Raw genomic sequence first — 16,935 nt, forward strand, 5'->3', positions numbered from 1 at the left:
CACCTGACACCTTATAAACTAAGACATAAGTCTAGGTATAATTTTATCCCAAACTCTGATTCAAAATTTCCTCAATTAAAATGAAGCAGAGTCAGATTACCTTATATTTACTATTTAGTAATCATTAAGCTGTAAATGGGTTCTGCAGCTGCCATTGATTTTAGTAGATGCTTAGAATGCAGAAACTTCAAATGAACTCTGAACCTGCTCTAGCATCATGCACAAATTGAACTATATGAGCTTTTACTCTGCTGGGTTTTTTTTCCACAGCTTAAATGAAAGAAATTAACTCTTTAAAAATGGTTTAGATTATTTTGATTTAAAAAACAGAGTATCCAGAATGTCATTAGTTAACATAGCATTCCACAAAATAGCCACAAAAGACAATAAGAAATGAGGAATTATTAACAACTCAAAGCAAGGCTTCATTTCTAATTACCTAGTCAAAAAAGTATGGCAGAATTTTGATGGGTCCCATCCTCCACCCTGTAATGAGGCAAGTGACTGTGGGATGAACACCTAGGAAATTCCACTAGTAGTGTGTGCACTGTCAGAGACACTACATCATGGATGAATGCTTCCAGAACCTTTCTGAGCAGCATTTGCACAGTAGGAAAAAAAAAATCTGGTAGAAAAATATTTATAGAGCAACAGATTTTAGGGCATAATGGAAAATAAGTTTGCTCTCTTTTTAGCAGTTGGCCATCAACAAATCTATATTAAGTGTTTCGCATATTTTTGCATCATGGAAGAGGAAGAGAACACAGGTATATTTTTTCTTTTCAGTAAACCATAGAATTGTCATGGTTGGAAGGGATCTCAGGGATCATCTAGTTCCAACACTTTCTACTAGATCAGGTTGCCCAGAGCCACATCCAGCCTGGTCTTAAAATTATCCAGGGGCTTCTACCACCTCCCTAGGCAAACTATTCCAGTGTCTCACCATCCTTATGGGGAAGAACTTCTTCCTAACATCTAACCTAAGTCTACCCTCTTCTAGCTTGGATCCATTCCCCCTACCCCTATCACTACTCAACACCCTAGAAAGTCCTTTGCCAGCTTTCTTATAGGCTCCCTTCAGATATTGGAAGGCCACAATAAGGTCTCAGAGCCTTCTCTTCTCCAGACTGAACAACCCCAAGTCTCTCAGCCTGTCCTTGTAGGAGAGGTGGTCCAGCCCTCTGAACATCCTTGTGGCCCTTCTCTGGACACATTCCAACATGTCCATATCTTTCTTGTAATAGGAGCTCCAGAACTGAACAGAGTGCTCCAGGTGGAGTCTCACCAGAGTGGAGTAGACGGGGAGAATCACCTCTCTCAACCTGCTGGCCACACTTCTCTTGATGCAGCCCAGGAAATGGTTGGCTTTCCAGACTGCCAGGGTACACTGTTGGCTCATACTGAGCTACGCATCCACCAGCACCCCCAAGTCCTTTTCTTCAGGGCTGCTCTCAAGCCAGTGCCATCCCAGCCTGTATCAGTGCTTGGGATTGCCCTGACCAAGATGCAGGACCCTGCATTTGGTCTTGTTGAACCTCATGTACTGCATGTACATTACTGCACGTAACCCTGTGACTAACAGCAGCACAATTTGGGCAAGAAAAAAGCTAATGCATTTTTAGCATGGTGGCAAACTTTTTATACATGAGTCTTGAAAAACAGTTAGCAATATCTTGGTCATTCAAACTTTGCCTCAAAAACCAGGTACAGAAATTCTGCTCTCCATTACTGCCATTCAAACGTTAAGATACTTTTGACTGAAACAACAACTTCCAAGAGGCTTCAGGAATTTATCTTGCATCCATTTTTTCAATAAGTGATTAAACACTCCAAGGTCTTGTTATTCTCTGAGGCTATTTGAGGCTTAGAAAGAGGAAGAAAGTAAGATTCTGGTTCTAATTATTACAGTAATTTTGAAGGAAAACCATCAGGTGATGAGGATCTGGTAGCACTTTAATATGTTCTCTGACTTTCAAAGGTGGAAGCAGGAAAGAACTAGTGCTGTAGATGGAACTCAGATCTTTCTGAGGTCTGTTTCTCTTCTCAGTGTAAATACCTAAAACTAAAGCTGTTTCTTTTGTACAAGTTTATACAAATCTGGAAAAGTTGCCCTTATGTATAATTTTCTCTTTCATATTAATGGAAAGCCTACTTTGTTTTCACCCTGTCTTCTTGAATACCAGGAGATATTTTATAATCTCTAATCCTTAATTAATTAGTGCCACTTATAAAGCAATCCAATCTGAGTGCTTATAGAAGATCACCATCAGTTTGTTAAAAATATGCACTCTTAGGATGCATCTGAGTTGAACAGCACAAATTTAGTCATATTATTTTAAGAGTCTGACAATTAAGTTCATAAGTAACTAATTAATGAATACAGACATGAACATCTGAGTAAAGATAACATGTACTTCTCTGTCTGTATTACTGAGTTTCATGATTGAAACTAGCATTAGGTGTTAAATATCAATTGTACTTGTCTTCAGTGTAAAGGAAAAGCATTGTTATAAAGTTCATCAGCAAAGGTTTACATTCCTGCAAATGACAGCATCTCTGGCTGTGACAAATATCAGTTTTGTTAGTATAGTTATGTAGTAAACTGCTGCTTCTAACTTGAGTGGAAAGTTAGAAATGCAATCCTTCCAAAAACGGACAATGATCCACAAGTCACCTTTTAAGGTTTGGGTTTTTGTTTGGATTGGGTTTTTTGGTTTGTGGTTGGTTCGTTGTTTCAAGGCTTGGTTTTATTGTTGGGTTTTTTGTTTGGTGTGGGGTTTTTTTAATGTAAAATCTGCATTTTGCTTTTAATCACCTAAAATACAGAAAGCTGGATTCGGTTAATTAAAAAAATAATTTTAAAATGTCTGAAATGAGGTTCTGAAGGAGAAATCATTTGAACTCTGCTCCTTATCTCTAGTTCTGCTCACTAAACTGTACCATCAATTTATAGATTAGAGTATCTGAAATCCCAAAACTTTTTAACCTAAAATTGCCATAATAGTGAAGGAAAAAATATATTTGGTTTTTTTTTTTCCAAATTAAAATTTCATCATGAGTGGGAAAGCTCTCCGAGTCTCTGAACACACTGGCTACTGTTGCCCAGAAGGCACTATACGTGCATCTCCATTTAAAAGGCAGCTGAGTTGCCACACACACACACAAATGTATTCTCAGAATAGAGAAAACCTTGAACAGGTGCAGTTGGGCAGGGAATTGCACACACATGCAAGCATGTGGCAGAGGATCTAACTGGAGTCCAACTCAGTGACATCAGGCACTCTCCTACAATTTGAAACTTTATCTCCAAATATTTAATTTATCTGTTTGGGGGGGGGGGGGGTGTGGAGAAAAAGAAAAAAAAAAAAGAGGGAGAGACTAGGTCAAACTCCCAGACTGACTCATCTCTTCAAGAAGGTGGCAGAATAGTTTATCCTGGCAAGCATGATCCTGACTGAGTCCATATGACAGACCTAATTAATTTGTCACTCCTGTGACCAGATTAAAACAACCAGAAAAAAATTAAACAGAAAAGCTGCATTAAATAGCCTTTAAACTGTAAGCAAAGACATAAGTAACATTTTAACTCAGGTTATGAAATATTTCCCATACTATAAATTATGGAATGGAACATACAATGAATTCTGAAATAACTTGAATTACCTTGGACCAAGCATGAAAAGATACATTGATTTTAGAAACCTCATCCTAGGAGAGTGTTTAATTTTAAAACACATCTGTCCTATTCCAAGAGTAGTTAATCAAAAGGGATTGATTTCTGACAGCTGTTATTGTTTGAAACGTTAATATCTAGGAATTTTGTATTGGTTTGAAAAGGCATCTGTTTCTAGAATGTGTAAAGCTTTGATAATGCAGATATAATTTATTTGCTTTCTTTTTCTACAAAAAACCTGCTCTTAATATACTTGTCTTAGAATATTGGATGTTAAATAGAGTGACTTTATCATACCATCAGTTTTTAAGAAAACTCATTGAAGTCAGGTGGGTTTTCTGTTCCAGAACAGAGGAATGATATGACCTGGTATCATGTTACTTGTAGTGTGAAAGTGAAGGAAAACTAATGATGTGTAACTATAAAATGAAACAGAAAAGGCTGTGTTATGGCACTGGTTCATAGATAGTTTGCCCATTGAAAAGATGAGAAATTTTACTTTATAAACTATACCTAGATTTGTATTTCATTCTATTTTAGATTCATTAGAACGTATTAACTTGCTTGACTAACTTCTTGGAGAAAGTGAGTTGACCCCAAATATTTCTTTCAGCCTCTCTCCTACCCACCCCTCCATCTTATTTACTCATTTATTCAACAAAATTCCAAATTGATACTACGCACACGGAAAGAGCAGTTTGAGCAAACAAGGTGTTCCTTGAGCCAAAGGAAAGTTTGAACTGGCTTCCATAAATAATACAGCAGCATCTTCCAAAAGAAGGTGGAGCTAGTGACTTCTAGTGCAGAGAGTGGGAGGGAAGTACCCTGGCAAAAAGAGCACCTGTTCTAGTACTGAAGTCAAGGAGAGAATTGTGAAAAACAACGTGCTTGAGCTGCAAGTAGCTGAGCAATATGTTGGGCAGGGCAGAAAAGCAGTATGGTTTATTTGACAACAGATACTGTTCCTAAATACATGTACATATAAAACTGTGAGCCCTTGTGTTCTTTTAGAAGTAGTACAAAAATGGAAAATACATGATAAGAGGGGAAAACTAGAAAGTGAAACACGCACTCCAAGATACAGCCCAAGTGGTTGCTCCCATTCTGAAAGCTCCTGCAGTGAGGCCACCTGAACTTAACTCAAAGATCTATGGCTACCTCATTTTATAGCCTTGAAAATATACATCTCTTCTTTCTACCTCAGCTATGATGCCAAGTTATGAGGACTTGAACTGTTATTTCTTCAGAATGATTGTTGCTTGCATATGCCTCTTGGTATAGAATTTGCAAACTTATTTTTTCTGAAGAAAGCTGCCAGGTTTCAGAAACCATGTATCTACATATTGGAAAGGGGTTTTATTTTCCTTTTTATTATTTACACAGTTATGCCCAAGTATCCTGAAACATTTATGCAACTCGTGTAGAAGTTAAATTGTGATACATTTGAGAAAAATCCAGGAAGAAGACACTTGAAATTAGATAAAAGGAATATAGAAATGAAACCAAAGGTCTGTATTCAAGGTATAATTTACAACACCAGAAACACTAGCCAATGACTTTAGCAGTATTGCAGGTCGGAAACTTTTTTCAGTACCCACAGCTTGAACCTGACTACTAGAAAAATATAAACAGTGCCAAAGGGACAGTAGAGTGATTGTCCATCCCTTTCTTCAGTAAAACAAAATTATTTTTTTCTCTCATGAAAGTCCTTTTAAAATGAAACGTTCTACACATGAAAATAGTTTATAAAATACAGTTGAAATGCCGAAATTATAGTGTCAAAATAGGAATAAAGTCAAACAAATAATAAAATCCAGTTTACCAAAGGAGCATTTAGAAGAATCTTCCATATTTCCATTGTTTTAAATTGTGCAATTCCCCCTAAACAAAGTATTTATAAATATAAAAACTGAAGAAAATCTGGCAAATATAATAGCTCCACAATACGATGAAGGTTGCAAATAGTAGGTAGTAGTATTTCCATTTATCTACCCCACTGAAACGTGTCCATGCCCACCAGAAAGGTATCATCAGTTTAAATCAGAACAAAAAGCATTTGACAATCTTATGGAGATTCCCTCTTGCAAATGGGCAGACCACTTTTGAAGATGATGGGACAAAGCTATTCAAGACATTTCCTCTGCCAACACAGGGCTGTGATACTATATATACCCTGCACTTGTTCCTGGTTTATTTCAAAATGCAAACCAAAAACTTCAAAGTGATGAGAGAGAGTTTGGCTCCTGTGCTTTAACGTGTAGTCACTGGATATCCCTGACCTGATATTCTGACCTCAAGCACAGAAGTTCAGATACCGTATTTCAAAATATTAGGTCCTCTAAAATTTCCATTGCTCTACACTGATGTTTTATATAATTCATGCATTTTGAACCATGAGAAAAATCGCTTATTTTGCTCCAAATAATAAAATTATGGAAGTGATAAGATACTAATCCATTAATCAGCTGTCTCAAGATAGGAAAGTCAGCTAATAAATTAAGAGCTTCTTAAAGAAGCAAAGAAAATTTCCGCTGAGTTTAATTTCTATCTCTGCTTCATGCTCTCCTACCAAGGACACAGATCTTCAGGAGAATTCCTGATGGTGACTGCATTTACAGTGCTCTAAAAAAAAAAAAAAAAAAAAAAACCTCCTGTATAAAAAAAATGAATTTTCAAAATTTTATTTCTTCTTTATTTCAGGCTTTAGCTTTTTCTAAAACCAGGGCAGAACAGAAGGAAGTAGAGGTCATGAACTCCAACTTTCATTTAGAAGTTTAGTCTCTAAAACAACTAACATATAACACTGTCATCTTGCCAAGAACACCACTCCTGGTTTGACCATACCTGCATTAAATCTGACCTTCCAATTTAAAATATCCTGCACCCTGCTTCAGTGAGAAACTTTGCTGAAGCAGTATCAAGGAAGAAGCAGGTATATATTAAAGTGACAGTTTCAAGAAATAATTTGAAGGCTGAATGAAAGGTTTAGAGTAGTCTGTCTCAATGAATAAGAGTATATTCCTCCCACCTCTTCAAGTTATTTCTAAGAGACTTTCTTCAGATTTTGCTGTAATATTGTGGAAGCCTAGTCTGGAGATGGTATCAGAATGGATATAAAGTAAGAGGCAACACAAATATGAATGTAACTGAGATAGACTCACACTTAAAGTCTTGCCTTGTCATATAAGCTATTGGAATCTGCTATTTTGCTGGACTATCACAAACTTATGGGGAAATTGCAAAGATCTGATGTTTCAGTTTTACATAATTGCCAAAGTACGTATGTATGCATTAGGGAAATAGCACACTCTCTACTTCATTGCTGGCTCAAACCAAGACAAGAAATACAGAAAACAAGTCCTACCACTTGAAGTTTGTTTGGCAGCCCATCAGAAATGGCAGGTCTCAGTTTTACTCCTAGCACAGTTTTTAATAAAATCACTTCTGTGGCTTTCTGGTGGTCTTATTGTATATGCCAAGTACTCAATCAACTAACAAAGTACAGAAAAACAACACAAAGACTTCCAGTCCTATCACTTCTAGACACAGAATTGCATCAAATGAAAGGCAGAACAAGTCTCTGTGTAGACTACCAGCAGTGCTACTTTACCCAGTTCCTTTGTCAAGTGATTTAGTTTCCACAACTGCCAGGTTTGCACTTTCCATAAGTAATAAAATGCTCAGACATTTAAGAAAAAAAACCAGGAATTCCTGACAGTTTGAAGCATTTGCCTATGCGGATGTCAGATATTTCTCTGTTATTAGAACCCAGGGTGAGTTTAATCTACAAAGAGATCAGTTGGCCTACATCATTAACACACTTCTACAAACAGTGGATAAAACAGTCTTAAATTACCAGAAGTTGCATCATTATGGATTATTATTTTAGCATTGTTAGCCTTCTATAATATGATGTTGCTCCCACAGGAATACTGATTAAAATAGGAACCAGATGTGCTTTTCATGACTAGATTGAAAAAGATAAACAACCAGAAAATCAATTCAAATAAAAAGGATGCCCTGGGGCTATTTCTCAAAACTGAAGAGGGAGAGCATATGTATCTTTTAGAAGGGTGGAGTAAGAACTGAAAAATACTCAAAACCAGAATTGTCTTTTTTTTTTCCCCCACCAAAAACACCCCAAGAAACATGAAACAATCTAGTTCTTCAGACACCTATTTTGATTATACTCTAGTGCACCATTATCTTGAGTGCAGTGGCTAACACTGAAAGAAAGAAAAATCAGTATTTTGGGGTCTGCTCATAAATCCCTAAGAAATAAAGCTCATAAGGAAAAAGGACCCACATTTAGATCTTGGCATTTTACAGGGATATCATTTTGGTTTACTGGCCTGAAAGTATGGTTGGAAGGTTAAAAAAAAAAATATTCCTGTCTTCAACCCCAGAGAGCCACTAAAAGTAAGCCTTATTCTCATGCCAGTCCTAATAGGAGCTCTGCAGTCTTGAAGACTGAGTAGAACTCAGTGGTACTATTTCAAAGAGTAGGTAAATTGTTTCTTCACTTGTATTAGAAAAAATCATTACCTCCATTCACAAAGGAACAGATCACAAATCACAAAGGAAATTACAGGACCAACCTTTAATTGCACGGCTTCTACTACAGATAGTGTGGTATGAGAAGTGTTTTTTCTGGATATTGAAAGGCTGATAGCAGATGAAATTTCCATTCTTTGATAAATCTTCTGCTATGCTTGAGATGCTGTACCTTAACTTGACATTGCAAACACCCCTCTAGAGGCATAAGAAAATGTTCCCACAGAGTAAAAATACTTGTAATGGAATAAGCAGCAGCTTTGGAGCGTTTTGTTCAAGTTTTGTGATCCCATACTTCCTCCTCCTCACTCTGCAAACTGTGTAAATCAACAGTCATAATTACCAACCACTCTAGTGTCAGAAGAAAATTAAGATCCTGAAGTCAAGTACTCCAAATTTGGGAACTACCAGAATTAACATTGTTCATGTATCCTTGCTTCAACTTTTCTGTGTAAAGAGATGATCTTTCTTTGTGGTATCACATACTTTCCCCTACACCCTCTAGCTGGAGAACTACAGACTCCTATAAAAGATATCTTCTCACTGCCGTTGAAGTAATGGCTATCAAAATCCTGTTGATATTGGGGATTATTGATAAAACCTAATTTCTAGAGTAAGAATTTGAGCAAGCATCCAGATTTCAGGATACTTTAAGAAAGCTGTCCCTTCTTCTACAGGATTCTCAAAAAAAAAAAAAAGGACATAAAAAGTTTCAGTTACCAACAGGAACAATCACAAGGGGTGCAACCCATTTACTTTAGCAGAAAAAACTAATCTGGAACTCAAGATTATAGAATACATGCTAGATTTGATAAACTATTCACCAGAGACTTTCTAGAGACCAAGAATTCACAGCAGGCATTGCCAATGTATTGTTCCTGTCTAACAATGCTAAGAAACAAACAAAGAACAGCATGATCTTCAGAGAGAAATTTTATTGAAAATACGGTTAGCAAGAAAGGAAAACCTACTTTGTCAAAATTCTTTTTTTAAAAGCTTTTCAGTAACTTAAATATTTATATCTTATTCTGTGAGTATCAGTCAACTGGATAAAAACAAACAAACTTGCTCTGTTGACTGCCATGTCAAGGGACTGCCACATTCTGTACCTCAGCATGGTGCAGTTCAGCAGCGTTGGTTTTGGTTTTGTTTGTGTGTATGTTGCTTGGTTGTTCTGTTTTTTGGGGGGTTGTTTTTGTTTGTTTTTTTTTTTTTCCCCACTTATAAAGTATCTGGAAAAATCAGTCTAGTGTATGTATAATTACAGAATAGATATGAAAAGCAATTTTCAAAGTTTTGGTTACTTATGAATTAGCTCATGGACTAACTCTCTGTGGTCAATAGCCTTCCAACTCACATATTTCTACTGCGTAAGTGCATAACTGGCATTCTTAGAGACAGCTATTCCTCAAATTTGTTTTCCCACGTATGCCACAGTTTTTCACCCATGATGTACAGCACAAGCACAAGACAACCTGTTCTATTTAAGTTCTTCAAGAAAAAACACTGTCAGAGGCTGCGTGAATACAATGTCAGGTCACACAGTTTTTTTACTATAGAAAAAGTCTCTGTTGCAGTAACACTGTCAAGTACAGGAGAGCTAACAGAGATGCAAGAGGTGTAAGCTAGACAGATGCTGCAGATGTACTCAACCCATCATGAAAAAGATAAGGAGAAGGTACCACTACACAAGATAAATTCCTATCAGGGAATTGAGTTTTCCCTCCCCTTTTACAGGATTAAAAAGTTATCTGCCATACGGCAAAGGGAATATACAGATCGCTCAGTCCTAGCTTTTCTTCCCCACCCCCCTCTTTCTATCATCTCCGAAATGTTCTATATTCCAGCTTCACATAACAGTGGCATTTAGGTTTGAGTGAAGAATATTTTAGCTGCAATGGACAGTTTTCATTAAAAGTAAGTGTGAAAAAGCAGCAACCAGAATGAATGTTAAAAATGTAGAAATTATGTTAGTAATGTGATAGCTGTGATAAGCAAAGTAAGCCAGAAGTAAAGAGGCAGATCAGAACATCAATTCTGATTAAGATCTGTTTCAAAGCCTGACCTCCATCAGTTGCTGACAAAACTCAATCCTTGCCACAAGCCAGGCAAATAACCATGTAACAGCAACAGCTGCAGAGAGACATTAAAACTCTTGGAAGTACAGCTGTTCACAGAAGGGATCACTCCTTCAATCTACAGGACTACATGTACAGAGGAGCAGGATGGTGCTATTTGCTTGAAGTATAAACTATCTGGCAATCCTCAGCTTAGGCATATTTAAACCATAGTCAGTTTGAAATCAATAGTGTCCCATCTTGCCTAACCCTCTTGTGTGAGCTCTGGAAGAAACTCTGCAGTTTTGGCATAGTCTGTATTTGCCCTGCTACTTCGAATGCAAAAGTATTTTGACACTTACTTTTCTAGTTATAAAAAGAAGAAAAATGGCTCACGGGTCCACTCACACACTACATGCCTCAGGAATGATGCTGACATGCTCATTCTAACCCTGCACATGGTATGGTGAACTGCACTCAGATCCCTAGCCCTTTCACACCCTTACTAGATTATCAAACAACTATAGTAGCCTGAATTTACAAAGATTTACTGGACTTCATTATCAGTAAGTGAAGGAATGGAAAAAGTGAGGAAATATGGTGGAGTTCAACCTACAACACAGATTGTCTAGTAAAGACATGGTTTTATTAGATTCCCTCAGTTCTGCAAATGCTTATCAACTATTCAAAAGGTAAACAGCTGGAAACCTCACATTTTTGTGACTAAGTGGTGTCCCTGTCTCTGACAAGTAGGTAATAAAAAAATGCAATCATTAAAAAAATTGCTTTCGTTCTGCATCTACTGCTGAGTTTTTAAACTCTTTGCAAACAGCACAGCATTTCAGGGGAACAGAGCACTTTCCTCATACATTATTTTGCTTTCAGAACATGTGCAATATTAGGACATACAATTAGCTGAAGGTCAGGAAAGGTCTTACTCCAACTGCCTCCTAAAGATATATATTAAATACACAGTAGTAATCCAGTAGTATTTTGCCATACACAGTCACACATTTTGTATTTTGCATGTTTTGGTACTGATTATACCAACCTGTTTTATTGCCACTGAGAAAATGTCTAGTTAGATCTCAAGAGTTAACACATTTGCAAATAACAGAGTCATAAAGAAGGAATCCACTCTAAACCTCAGGTAAAATCCTCTACTTGCTGAAGTATACGGAGGTACCAAGATCTTACTTTAATAACATTGATTTGGTTGTGTCTGTGAGTATGTACTATGATACAGACTTTAATTTTTAATCACTATTTTTTTCTTCACAAGTTCTCTCCAGATGCATGAGAAGGATCTCATAATGTGGTATCCTTGAGCCAACCCTGGGTAGCAGGGGATATCAGGATAAGATTCAAAAATTCCCTTGGGGTAAATTAAAGTGAACCAACACCAGATGGCTAATGAGTTGGGTTTATTAGAGCCAGTGAAAACTCTTGGTCATCAAGTAGAGCAGCAGGAAAATGGGGGGAAAAAAAGGAGAGAGAGGGAGAAAGGGAGTGAGTTAAGAAGTCAGAGAAAAAGAGAGATATCACCACTCCTTAGATTCAGTGACATTTTGACAGGCATAGCTCAAAGCCTTCAGTGGCAAGTATACATCCCAGCAGGGTCTTCTGTGGTAGATGCAACCCGTGGACCCATGGGCAGCTGAAGAAATTGCTTCTGCATAAAGCTTAATTTCACTTGAAGATTTTGGAACTGTTCCTGTTTTATCTTCCTTGTCTATCATCACATAGCTTCCATCCTTAGGTTCCCGTCCCTTCCTCAAATCATCCCAGTTCCCTTTCTTTCAATCCCAGCCTCTCTTTCTTTGTATATACCCAATCCCAACCTGCAGTTAAATCTTAGCAGTCTCCCAGCACAACCAGCTCACTTTCAGCTGAGTTACAGACTACCTTACACATACATACACATACGGTTACCTACCATTACATGATATTGCAAGTCCTTCCATTACGCAGTTATGTAAGCTGTTAAACCACGTGCCATTATATTTGCTGTACGTTTTTACTAATACTTTTAACAGACTTTTCTTTCTGACTTTACCTGGCAGCATCTTTACACGAGAAAATGCAGTGCTTAGTGAACTGCCATCTAACAAGGTGCCAACAGGCATTTACCAGAAGTCAACTAATACTTTCAGCTTTATTGTGGTTTAATCAAGGAGTGCAACTTGGTGCAAATGTGAGAAGACTATATGATTTGCAGTCTAGTTGTTTTTCGTGACTAGATTTTAATTAGAGATATAAAAAAATATTAGAATAAGATAATATTCCATTCTCAATTAATGAGCCATATAGATATTAGTAGCAGATCAATGAAGCCACAGTTTTAAAACTATTTAAAAAAAAAAAAAAAAGCTGAAAACCGAAACCTGTGCTCCAAAACATGCCTATGGGTGGGTTCCAATAGAAGGAACTAAAACTGTTTTCCTAGATTAAACAATAGCAAATAGTCTAAGTGTGTACATATTACCAGGATAACAAACTTCTTGCTTTAGATGTTCCTCAATTTTTTATACGGTCCATAAAATGTTTAATCATCAAATGGCTCTCACTATTTTTTCATATCAGTTCTACATTTCCTTTGTATCACTACCAAAGATCATAGAATCATAGAATCAAGAAGGCTGGAAGAGACCTCAAGGATCATCGAGTCCAACCTGTCACCCTAAACCTCATGACTATCTAAACCATGGCACCAAGTGCCACATCCAATCCCCTCTTGAACACCTCCAGGGATGGTGACTCCACCACCTCCCTGGGCAGCACATTCCAATGGCCAACTACTCTCTCTGTGAAGAACTTTCTCCTCACCTCCAGCCTAAACCTCCCCTGGCGCAGCTTGAGACTGTGTCCTCTTGTTCTGGTGCTGGTTGCCTGGGAGAAGAGACCAACCCCCTCCTGGCTACAACCTCCCTTCAGGTAGTATGTTACAGTCGAATCCTGCAGCATCTTAGATTATGATAGTCACAGTCTGAGTGTCCTGATGCCATCACAAGTAGGATCCCCTGAAGCTGAAGGTTATCAAGCTGTGCATAACAAGACCACTTGTCATAACCATATATTGTGCAAAATCCATTCAAAAAGTGAGATATAACTGCCATCGTATTTTTTAAAATTTTATTATTATTCCATCTCCTTCAAAAGTCAATATTATGATACTCCATTTTCCAAGTGAAGAAAGCCTGGATGGCTTTACATTTTAAGTTTATTACTGACTGAACTAAGGTAAGCCAAGCCTTTGTTTTCCTTAAAATAAGCTATGCAGAACACATTTGGTATAGCCTGTTAACAAAAAAAAAAAAAAAAAAAAAGGAAGTTCTTACATAGTTGTCAATTATTTCATAGTTTGGTATTTTGGGGTTTCTTAGTGTCTACTGCATCCCATTCAAATTTTTCTGTAGATTTAAATCAGCTCAATATGATTTGAATGAATAGGAGGAAACAAAGAAATGAATGGTATTTAAAGGATCCGTGTTGAAAATTGCTAGGGAATATTTATTGTTGTTTTTTCAATATGATTTTAATAACTTGCACCAAAACCAGAAAGACATTCTTATAGCCATGCAGACAAAGGATTTATAATTAAAATTTTTAATCTTAAGATTACACTTCAGTTTAAAATCTGAAAAGATAAATCCTTATTAATCATCTTTCTTTTGGCTTTACTACCTTGTTAAATGAGTTGCAGCACTTTTCCAAATATCAGTGTTGTCCGATGATTCGTGCTAACAGCAACACTTTTCTTGTAACTTTTACATGTAGCAAAAGTCAATCTTGATCCAATCCTATTTCTAAGATTAGGGAACTTGGGATAACGATTTAACCATGAGAACATTTAGCACCTTCACACCTGTGGATTTCTTTCTATAGGACCTTCCAATCCCATTTTAGCTATTGCTGCAGGGCATTAAAACTCAGCAATTTAGGTTTAAAGTCTGATACAGAGATTTTTATATTCCTGCTGTCTTAAATTCTGAAATTACAGAAGATATTCTACAGCAGATTTGAAACTAATCAGGGAACATGGAGCAGGTATGTGTTGCCATGAGGGCAAGCTGGACCAAAGGGAGGTTGTCTTTAAAAAGTTGCATTCATGATCCAATGCCAAACTTGGGCAGCACATATTATAACAGGCCAGCCTGGAGACGAAGCAAGCATGGATCGCTATTTCATGTTTTCATCTAAAGCAGTAATTTCCTATGTAAGGGAAAAGGGACAGACTTTATTAAACTGTTTCTATTTGAACTGGAGGCCTATGCACAATCATTGTAATCGGAAGCAAAATGCTTGCAACTCATTTCCACTTCTCTTATCTACATGTGCACTGTGGCAATGCTGCAGACAACAGTCCACACTGGTTCATATTGCATATTCGTATGCATTAGTTCATATATAGGGAGCAGGTTTAAATATTAGAGGATGGCTTACAGCATGTATATTGTGCACATTCTATGCTTCATGTGGTCCTGATACTGTAACATTTCTTCAAACACAATCTCACCAAAGAAACATGAAAACACTATAATTTTAGGTGGATAATTTACATATCTATATATCATTAAAGACTTGCTCAGGATTGGATTTACAAAGCCCTGGGCATGCATGTTTTTAAGATGACAGAGGAAAAAGTCCCAGTCAAGTCAAATCTTCCATAAAACTAAACCAATTCAGTTTGAGAGAGATACTAGTTATTTTTGGTTTAAACAGAAGTGGATTGGATCATTCAAGGGATCAGACATGTATGCAAAGAATGGCATCCTCTCAGTAAAAAAAAAAAAAAAAAAAAAAAAAAAAAAAAAAAAAAAAAAAAAAAAGAGGCATTTGTCGTCATTGTATAGTGAGGAATAAACTGTATGATTAAATAAAATCACAGTTAAAGCCTTGTGGAAAAAAAGTTATTTTATAATTAGAAAGTGTGAGGATATGAATGTTATCAACAGTAAGTAAAGATTAACTGCATTGTTGCCTGACTAAACTTAGAGGTAGTGCTTATTGAAATTGCTTTTCCTATATCCTAAATATGAATCACACAGCAAATTATTTATTTTTTTCAGAGCCAACAAAAATACATGCCTGGATCATGAGTAGCTCCAGCCTTTCGGAGCCAAAGCCTCAGGTATGCATTTTTATTTCTTACTAACTGTCAGAAACAATAAATTAGCAAGAAAAAATTAAAACCCATATGGATCTGAAAGTGAAAGTTGCACATAAAGGGCCCTGAATATTTACAGAAACATCTCTACTTGCATCCTGCTTGCTGAGTAAAACACAGACTACCTTTTATCCTTGATTGCTTTTTTATAATATACAACAGATAATCCTTCTGAATACCACAAATTTTTTTCATTGCTATCATTCTGAATTCAGACTGTGGAATGGATTAGAGAATACACTGATAAAAATGCAGCAAATGTACTGGCAAAAGCCACAACTGGGATAAACCACTTCAGTCCCTCCTTCTTGTCAGAATGGTGGGCATGGGTTGACAAGATACAAGTGAAACTGTAAATAGCTGTAATCACAGTTTACAAGGATTAACTTAATGAAAGCCACTTCTTCAATGTATCCACTGCAGGCATCCAGGTTTTGAAATTCCTAAGTGTCATGCTTCTCATATCCTAATGGTGCATACACTGCATCATGTGCTGAACCAAGAAAATTAAGCTGAACCACAAAATACGTAGAAAAGCTCAATATGGTGAAATGGAGATAATGACAAGAAGAGCTGATCAGCCTTGGACTTCAAGTGCAAATGGTTAAAAAAAAAAAGCAAAGTGAATGACAAACAGGATTAATCCAAGTGAGTAATGAGAAGGAAGCTGAGAAAGGAAATTACTCATTCTCTATGCATAGGAAAGGCTGAGTAATACAAGGTTGCCTGGTGCCATACACCTTTACGCACATTTTGGATCACTCCACTGAAAAAGCCCAATTTACTTATGTCCCCCTCACCACGAGGTGGCACATACGTACTCCCTAGAATGTTTAACTGCCTCTCCAGTTTACTTCATTTTTTAAGAATTAACTGTTACCCATTTCTACAGAGGAGGAGGAGTGCAGAATGAGATAAAAGCAGGAAATGACTAATTGATTTATCAGGTAGAGACAACTAGAAAGTAAGTAAACTATTCTTAGTATGTGGATTAATACCACATTTTCCTTGTTACTATTATTTTACTAAAAAGTCTGAACTGTATTCACTTCAAGGGTGGAAATGAAACAGGATAAGGTGCTATTGAAAACCTCCAAATTCTGTGGAACTTCTGGTGAATGTAAGGGTGAAGTGGAACATGGACTTTGGACAGCAGACTGGTGCGAAAGATGGGAATAAACACATAGAAGCAGAAAATCAGGCATATCTACCAATTATTTTAGTTCACTATATTTTAATCCTACTGGCCACCTATTGGTTAGTATGCAGTTTAAGGGGTTTTCTTGCATTCTCGTGTTGCAAGTTGCAAGAACTAGTAACTATGTATGCTAAGGAAGGCTGTTCCCTAGCAGTAGCTTTTCCTTCGTGCTGATAAAGGCTGTGTTTGAACATCAGACTTTGAAACATCCAGATACCTTCTGATTTTCATCCCAGTGCAGTTCTTCCTCTTTTCAAGTCTCTGATATAAAAATATAACGCATGAT

The sequence above is a fragment of the Indicator indicator genome, chromosome 16 (genome assembly GCF_027791375.1).
Source record: "Indicator indicator isolate 239-I01 chromosome 16, UM_Iind_1.1, whole genome shotgun sequence".
NCBI lineage: Eukaryota > Metazoa > Chordata > Aves > Piciformes > Indicatoridae > Indicator > Indicator indicator.